Source organism: Pteropus alecto, unplaced genomic scaffold (assembly GCF_000325575.1).
Source record: "Pteropus alecto unplaced genomic scaffold, ASM32557v1 scaffold33, whole genome shotgun sequence".
In the NCBI taxonomy this organism is placed as follows: domain Eukaryota; kingdom Metazoa; phylum Chordata; class Mammalia; order Chiroptera; family Pteropodidae; genus Pteropus; species Pteropus alecto.
This window is the reverse complement of record NW_006435762.1, coordinates 9,889,613-9,898,186: the sequence shown is the minus strand read 5'-3', so window position 1 is coordinate 9,898,186 and position 8,574 is coordinate 9,889,613. Positions and strand designations below refer to the sequence as shown.

The window sequence follows — 8,574 nt, the reverse complement described above, 5'->3', positions numbered from 1 at the left end:
TCTTTTGTGGTTTTACACAAATTTTAGGATTGCTTTTCCTATTTCTGTTAAAAAAATGACATTGGAATTTTGATAGTGGTTGCATTGACTATATTATATATATAGATGGCTTTGAGCAGCATGGACATTTTAACAATATTAATTCTTTTGATCCATGAACATGGGATACTTTTCCATTTACTTGTGTCTTCTTAAATTCCTTTCATCAATGTCTTATAGTTTTCAATGTACAGATCTTTCACTTCCTTGGTTAAATTTATTCCTATGTATTTTATTATTTTTAATGCTATTGTAAATGGAATTGTTTTATTTGTTTTTCAGGTAGTTCATTGTTTATTTGAGATCTTTTTTTTTTTTCTTAATGTGTACATTTATAGGTAGACTTTCCTCTTTGAATTGCTGTTATTGAATTATAGTTTCATACCGTTGTGGTTGGAAAAGATACTTGATATAATTTCTCTTTTTGAATTTGTTGAGACTTGTTTTGTGGTCTAATATATGATCCATCCTAAAAAATGTTTCACGTGCACTTAGAAAGAATGTATATTCTGCTGCTGTTGGATGAAATATTCTGAATACATCTGTTAGGTTCATGTGATCTATGGTGTTCAAATATACTATTTCCATATAATTTCTCTGTCTAGATCTATTCATTGTTTAGAATGGGGTATTAAAGTCCCCAAGTGTTACCATTTTGCTGTTTATTTTTCATTTTAGTTCCATTAGTATTTGCTTTATATGTTTCCTCTGCTATCTAAAAGTAGAGTTCTTTTTGTAAGCTGAAGTGGCATAAAGCAAAGAGTATCCCCTACTCTCTGAAAGTTTGTGTTATGCCACTTCACTTTTACGAGAGATCTACATTAGTACCTGTTTTCACTAACTGAAATGAATCCAAGGAGGATTTTTAAGCTTTTGCAAAAAAAAGCCATTACTTCAATATAGGTATATTTAGGTCCTCCAATGTTAGGTCCACAAATATTTACAATTGTTATATCTCCTTGACAAATTGACCCCTTTATAGTTATGTAATGACCATCTTTGTGTCTTTTGATTATTTTTAGCTTAAAGTCTATTTGAGCTAAAGTCTATTCCTGTTTTCTTTTGGTTATCATTTGCGTGGAATATCCTTTTCCATCTCCTCACTCTCAACCTGTGTGTGTCCTTAAAGCTAAAGTGAATCTCTTATAGGTAGCATATCATTGTTTTTCTTTTTTTTTTTTTAAAGTCTATTCATTTATTCTATGTCTTTTGATTAGAGTATTTAATCGATTTATGTTTAAGGTAATTATTGATAGGTAAGGACTTACTATTTCTATTTTGTTAATTGTTTTCTGACTGTTTTTTAGAACATCTGTTCCTTACTCCCTCTCTTGCTGTCTTCCATTGTGATGTGATGAGTTTTTATGGTTGTATGCTTTGACTCATTTATCATAATCTTTTGTGTATCTACGAAGGTTTTTCCTTTGAGGTTACTCTGAAGCTCAAAACATATAAAACATCATATAGTTATCACATCCTATTTTTAACTAATAACAATATTTATTGATTGCATATCATGTGCTGTCATTTATGGTACTCACTGGAGAATACAAAGTGGAATAAAAGAAAGCCCATACCGTGACGACCTGATTGTCTTTTGCGTTGGACAAATGTTACCTGGGCTTGGGAGTGTGGGATGTGAAGTGCTTCTTGGAAGATTAGTAAGAATCAGCCATGTGACAAAGAAGGAGAAGATTGTTGTTCAGAGGGAATGCATATACAAAAGAAAAGAGAAACACACAAACATGATTTTTGTATTCCTGGAAGAAATGGTTAAAATTGAAGTTGGATGTGTTTTTAGACTGGGAAAATGGACAAGGACCAGATCTGGAAGGGTTTTGTTTGTCTTACTAAGGTGCTTAGACTTTATTCTGTAGTGAATAGAAAGCCATTGATAAGCAGTGGCATAACCATCAGATTTTCAACTTAATGGTGACTTCTAGCAACAACAGTATGGATGCCTCTTTGAAGGTGAAGAGGAGAATTAGAAGCATTGCATTTTTCTAGGTGACAGATGATAAAGACTTTGAAACAGGGCAGTTGTGTTAAGGACAGAGGAACAGGAAGTATTTAGGAGGTAAAATTGTCAGAACTTGGTGATAATAGAATGTTTGGAGGTGAGGAAGTGGGAATGGTATAGAATGAATTCCCAGGGTTTGGCTTGTGTGACTGATTAAGAAGTAGATTAATCGGCATAGGGAATGCACGAGGGGAGCAAGTCTGGTGGCAAGAGAGGATGATTAGGTTTTGTCGTGTTGAATTTAACATATAATTAGGATTTCGTAGGCAGGTCTAAGACTTTGTAGAAGGACTGGGTCTGGGGATATACATACATATATAGTCAGCATTCAAATGTCATGGCTTATATGCCTAGCATGGGAGATGCTATGTCAGATTTAATCATTCACCGATTCCTATTCCAATGTATTTTCTGCTATTAACACTGACAGGAACCTGTTGCAAGTGATAGACATCCAATTTAAACAATCTTAGGCAATAGAATATTGGTTCACAATAACCAGGAAGGAGCAAATACAAGTTGTGGCAACCTGAGACGTGGGGGGAGGGGGGATCAACAATATTTTAGAAGCTGGATGTAGATACAGAAGAGTTAACTAACTTAGCAGACCATAGAAACCTGAATTCTGTCAACATTCTCCAGTCAGAGATCATCAGGAACACACCTGGAGTTAAACAAAGTTATGTTTACTTAGTTTTCTGATTTTAGTATATGTGCTGCTGAAGTGAGCACTTACTTAGTTTTCTGAAGCAATGGAGAACACACCCCCGAGGAATCTTGGAAGCATTCCAATAAAGGAGAACTGAGAAGGAATTCTTATAGGGTTGGGTTTGTGTTGCATGATTCTACGAAGGGATCAGGGAAGTGGGTTATCATCTGTAGATGGGATATGTTGAGAAATGGGGGAATTTCAGCAATTGTATATCTCAAATCATTTTTGGGGGGAGACTGAAGGAACCAAACCAGGCTGGGGATGTTATTGATAACAAAGCAGCAATCACTTAAAAGACTATTAGTCATTTTTTGCAACTGTGATATGGCCTTGTATGGAAATATTATTTATGTGACCTTGTCCATGTCCCTTGGAAACATTGTTTTACGTTCTGTTAGGAAAATCACAGTCCGATTACCAGCAGGGCTGATTTTCATTTTCTTAGATTAACTGCCTGCTAGAGGGTAGTAGATCTAAGAAAGCACGCCAATTTTTACAGCAGCATCTTGGAAAGGCTCAAATTAGACACAACAGGTATGAATATGAGTGGGACTGACATTTTGAGAAAGTCTATAGGAGCATGAAAGTCTGCAGAAGAAAGCAGATAGGTCTTACTATGGACTGAATGTTTATCTCCCCACAAACTGCGTATGTTGAAATCCTAACCCCCTATGTAATGTTTTTAGTAGGTGGGGGCCTTTAGGAGGTGATTAGCTCATGAGGGTGGAGCCTTCATGTTTGGGATTTGTGCCCTTATAAAAGAGACCCCAGAGAGCCCCCTTGTCCCTTCCGCCATATGAAAACACAGGGAGAAGGGACTGCTGTTGTGTATTATAAGCCTAATAAAATGATTTAACTTAAAAAATATGTACATATATATTATATTACTTTGATATGAGTAAAACATTATTTTAAAATCATAATAACTGAGAAAGGAAGGTAGGTGGAAATGACTGAAACCATGAAACAATCTCTCTCTCTCTCTCTACCCGCCCCCCTTCCCAACCCTTGTCATGCATTTGATTCATTTTTCCTCACAGTTATTGGTGCTCGGTGGGGATGGAGGGACTAGGGAGGGGCATGGCTACTAGTAGACACACCTCAGCTAGGGATGGCTCCCAGCAGTCTGGACTCATTCTCACAGCTTTGCTGATTGAGAGCAAAGGATGCTTCCTCCCAACTTTAGTGTAAGAACAACTTAGACATTTCATTCCATAGCTCTCTTCTGTATCCTTGCAGGCTATTTTGGTGTCTTTAGGACCCTTCCTCCCAATGAACACATACTTAGCGATTATGGGAATATCTGTAAATAAAGATTTTATTAGCTTGCATTTGAAAATATATTTCATTTTCCAGAACAACTTGGAATCTCATAATACTTTGAGTGATAGCAGTTGTTATTACTATTTTGATGAGATGATAAAAAGGAAGCAAGTATATTAGTGACTAGTTTTCTTATATATGTTAAAAACACCTGCTTACGTGATACCACATCTTTTTAGTCTAGTGATGCTCCCTTCTTGGCAGTTGGTCTTTGCTATTCACTTGAGGTTTTTCTGGAAATGCAGAATCTTCAACCCAGAATCTGAAAATCATTGTGTCAAAATCTGATTTAGTTAGTCTGGAACCTGGGCTTTTAATTAATCAATTAATTAATTAATTAATTATTGCTCCCCAGGTGACGAGGTTGTTAACTAACAAAATGAGCAAATTATAATTTTATTCCTCCTTGTTTAGTATTTGTGACTGAGTTAACGAACAGAATCAATGTTTCTCAAAAATTTGTGTGCATATAAATCACTTGGCGGCGGGGGGGAGGGTTTTCTTTTTTAAACTTTTTACTCTGAAATAGTTTTAAATATACAGGAAGCTGCAAAGACAATACAGAGAGGTCCGTTTCCCCAAATGATTACATTTTGTGTAACTTTAGTACAGTATCGAAACCAGGAAACTGACATTGCTACAATGTGTTTGTATAGTCCCATGCCATTTTATCACCTGTGAGGTTCCTGTAACCATAACTGCAATCAAAGTACAGAACTATTCTATAACTACAAAGAACTCCCTTGTACTACTCCTTTAAAATCACATGTACCTTTTTCACCCATACTTACCATTTAACCTTTTGACAGTCACTAATCTATATTCCATATCTGTATTTTTGCCATTTCGAGACTGGCTTTTCTCACTCTGCATAATGACCTTGAGATCCATCTAAGTTGTTGCATGCAGCAAGTTTTTTTTACTCTTTATTTTGAAATAATTATAGATTCACAAGATATTGTATAAACAGTACAAAGAATCCCTGTGTACCTTTCACCTAGTTTTCTTCAATGCTACCATCTTAGATAACTATAGCACAATATCGAAACCAGGAAATTGACACTGGTACAATCCACAGACCTTATTCAGATTTCATCAGTCTTATGTGCACTCATCTGTGCGTATTCGTGTCTGTGTGTAGTTCTGTGCAATCTTAACACATATAGGTTCATGTGAACAACATCATAATAAAGATTCAGAACTATTCCATCACCACAAAGATCCTTGTGTTACTGCTTTATAGTCACACCCGTGCCCCTTGCATCTCTACCCTGTCTCAAACCCCTGGCAACCATTAATCTGTTTTCCATCTCTATAATTTTCTCATTTCATGTAAATGGAATAATGCATATGTAACCTTTGAGATTGGGTTCCCCCCCCCCCGACCCCCGCACGCAATATAATGCCCTTGAGATTCATCCAAGTTGTTTCATGTATCAAGATTGTTCCTTTTTATTGCTGAGTGGTATTCCATGGTATGGAGGTACCGCATATTGCTTAACCATTTATGCATTGCAGGACATTTTGCTTTTTTTCCAGTTTGGGGCTATTACAGAGAATTCTATTATGAATAATCATGTACAAAAACTGTATTTAAAAAAAACCCAGGCTTTAGTCTGAGTAAATCAGGATCTCAGGAGTAAAGCCCAGGCATCAATATTTTAAAAAAGTTTTCCATATAATTCTCATGCGCATCAAGGTTTTAGAAATATGCAAATTCTGCAAAAATAATTTATTAGTAACAGTTATCATTATTATGCACCTACCAGGTGCTAGTCATTGTACTTATTTAAACCTCTTAACAACCCTATGGTGTGTATATTACTATTCTCCTTTTATACATGAGAAAACTGAAAGATGGGCAAATGGATGAAGGTAGTAGAAAGGCATAAACTTCCTATTACAAAACAAGTAAGTCCTAAGGGTGTGGTGTATAGCATGTTGCTCATAGTTAATAATACTGTATTGTATATTTAAAAGTTACTAGTCTACGGCCATGCCACTCTAAACATGCCCAATCTTATCTGATCTCGGAAGCTGAGCAGGATCGGGCCTGGTTAGTACTTGGATGGGAGACCACCTAGGAATACCAGGTGCTGTGGGCGTTAAAAAAAAAAAAAGTTGCTAAGAGAGTATTTATAACTATGTGGTGATTGATGTTAACTAGACTTATTGTGGTGATCATTACACAATATATACGTATATGAATCATTATGATGTACATCTGGAACTAATATAATGTTATATGTCAATTATATCTCAATAAAAACCAAAACTATCTTTTCCTTAGAGATACCTGTTAAGTATCCTATATCTTAAATTAATTGTGGTTCAGGAGAGAAATTTTAGTAGATGTTTCTTTTTTTAATTCAAGAAAGTATTTTAGGATAAGACTTTAAAGAATCTTACAGGGGGGAAAAATCCCACAACTCAAGGATTATAAAGAAAAAAGGTTTTTGTCTTTAAAACAATATTTTATACAATTAGGAAACAAGTGAACTTAATTACCGTGTGAATAATTCAGAGAGGCAAATTAATTGCAATAGGAAAATTTTCGGTCTAGTGTGGTCCTCTATATCCATGCAGTTCACGTGATGTGTGAAAAAACTTCTGTGTGGGGATGGCCACATTCATTGACCAAGCTACCTTAGTAAAGTGTGCGGACCAGAAGGAAGTAAGGAGATAGACTCAAATCTCTTCGAGTAGATTTTTGGAGGGGCTGTTTCAGTGCTCGATAATACCAAATGCTAGGGATGGTAGGGAGCATGATGTCCATTGAATACCTTAATTATTGATCCATTGTCAGATGGCTAGAGAGAGAGAGAGAGAGAGAGAGCAAGCACAAATGATAGCTTCAGCCTGTGCCTGGGAATTTCAAAGTTTGAGCCTGTCTGATCTTTCCTTCTTGACTGCCTGTCCTATGAAGTTTGGACTTGCTTAGACAGCCCTCATAATCAAATAAGCTAATTCTTTGTAATATACCACACACACACACACACACACACACACACACACTCACATACACACATACATACATACAGAAATGGAAAGGATTAGTGGGAGGAACAATTTTAAGAGTGGGAGTCAGGATTCTCTTTGGATATGCTGAGTTTGAGATGGTTTAGGCCTCCAAATGGAGAGGTCAGGTTGGCACTTAGATGGCTAATAAACACAAGGGCTGGTAACATAAATTTTGACAGTCATGAGATGCTTATTTTAAACCATAGATGTCATGAAATTGGATGGCATCACCAAGGAAGAAAGTATATGTAGAGAAAATGGGGGGAGCCATGACTGAGCCTAAGATGGTCCAAGACAGCAGTGGAAACCAGAAAAGAACATGAGAGAGAAGCGGTCCCTGAGGAAAGAGAGAACCAGAGGAGTGTCATGTCATAGAAGCCATGAGAAAACCATGTTTCAAGAAGGGAGAGGCCACACGAGTCTAATGCTGGTAAACCGTTGAGTACATTGGACCTGATAATAACAATAGCTAAGTGTTAATAAGATATATTATGGAGCACTTTCATAAAATCTGAAATGTCAGTTTTGTCTTTCACATGAGACACTGGGAGGTAGTTATTGTCATTAACATCTCTTTTCTTAATGAGGAACCTAGGCTCCCATAGATTTTCGGGAATCGCTCAAGATTAAAGTAGCTAGTTATGGCAGACTGGATTAGAACTAGATTTCTTCATTCCAGCTCAATTCTCTAATTCTAAATTCTGGTTGGCATAGGAATCACATGTAGAGATTTCTAAAAGTACAGATACTTGGGACCCGCCCCAAATATATTTTATCAAGAAACTCTGGGATAAGGGCCTGGGAGTGAGCATTAAAAGAAAATAACTACAACTGACAAGAGGCCAGGACTGAGGATCACTCAGTCTCAGCAACCTTTAAATTAGATTGCCTAAATTTAAAGTCTACGCACGGTTTAGTTAACCTAGTTCACAAAGGTCAGCTGAAACTTCTTTGTGCTTCCTCAGGGTGGAAATGCTAATTACCTCAATATGTTAATGCCTCACTTCAATCTGCTGAAGTGTTTTCTTATAATTAGTCTCCTGCTTCTGAATGGAGAAAGCATCTCCCGAAAGACAGTTTTTTTTTTTTCCTTTGCAATTGAACTTTCAAATTAAACTAGTTGTCTCATCAGGTGAATTTCCATGACCAAGTCCCCCACGTTGAGAATCACTGAGTATAGTGAAAGGTGGAACTGATGGGAATGTGTGGAGATAGTCATCTGTAAGTTTACAAAATAAGGATAGTGTCCGAAATATCAGCACTTTTACGTTTTACAAAAGAAATAATTGTGCTTTATGGGTAACTGAAAGCAAGGACTCAAACTTATTAAATTCTGAAGTACTTTTTTAAAAAAAATTAGCAGCTTGTTCTCACATTTTCAGCCCTTCTCCAAGAGGTCCCGCTGTACCTCTTCTTCCTGGGAGCAGTCAGTCCAGACCAGAGCAACCACAGGCTTTAC

The 8,574-nt window shown here is 36.5% G+C and overlaps 1 pseudogene; it reads left to right on the top strand.

Annotated features, from left to right (window-relative positions):
* Positions 1–6,080: 6,080 nt before the first annotated feature.
* On the top strand, positions 6,081–6,199 carry LOC112479101 (annotated as a pseudogene).
* Positions 6,200–8,574: the final 2,375 nt, after the last annotated feature.